This window comes from Mandrillus leucophaeus, unplaced genomic scaffold (genome assembly GCF_000951045.1).
Source record: "Mandrillus leucophaeus isolate KB7577 unplaced genomic scaffold, Mleu.le_1.0 Scaffold53, whole genome shotgun sequence".
In the NCBI taxonomy this organism is placed as follows: Eukaryota; Metazoa; Chordata; class Mammalia; order Primates; family Cercopithecidae; genus Mandrillus; species Mandrillus leucophaeus.
The window spans coordinates 1818506-1819150 of record NW_012105697.1 but is presented as its reverse complement, the minus strand read 5'-3'; positions in this window follow the sequence as shown (position 1 = coordinate 1819150).

Here is a 645-nt window from a genome sequence, read left to right as displayed (position 1 = left end):
TACAGGATGTGGGTTAAAGGATGTGAACAGATGTCGAACAGCTGTACAGGATGTGGGTTAAAGGATGTGAACAGATGTCGAACAGCTGTACAGGACAGTCCTCAACAACCATAACTTCCAGCTGAAAATGTCAGTAGAGCTGAGCCTGAGAGACCTGACCTGATGCGTGATGTATCATTTTCTTTTGCTACTTTCAAGATTCTTTCTTTAATTTTGGCCTTTAATAGTTTAGCCAAGTAATGTCCACCTATCATTTTCTTAGCATTTATTCCATTTAGCATTTTTTAGCTCTAAAAACAGTTGGTTAATTTTTTTAAAATTGGGACATTTTCAGCCCCGTTTCTTTACTTTTTCTGCCCCCTTTTCTTTCTTGATTCCTTCCTAGACTCCAATTACATGTAAGTTATACTTGATAATACATACCCACAGACTACTCTTAATTGCAGTCTTTGCAGTTTTTTTTTAAATTGTGGTAAAATACCTATAAGTGACCATCTTAACCATTTTTGAGTACGCAATTCAATGGCATAAATTACATCCTTACTGCCGGGCGCGGTGGCTCAAGCCTGTAATCCCAGCACTTTGGGAGGCCGAGACGGGCGGATCACAAGGTCAGGAGATCGAGACCATCCTGGCTAACATGGT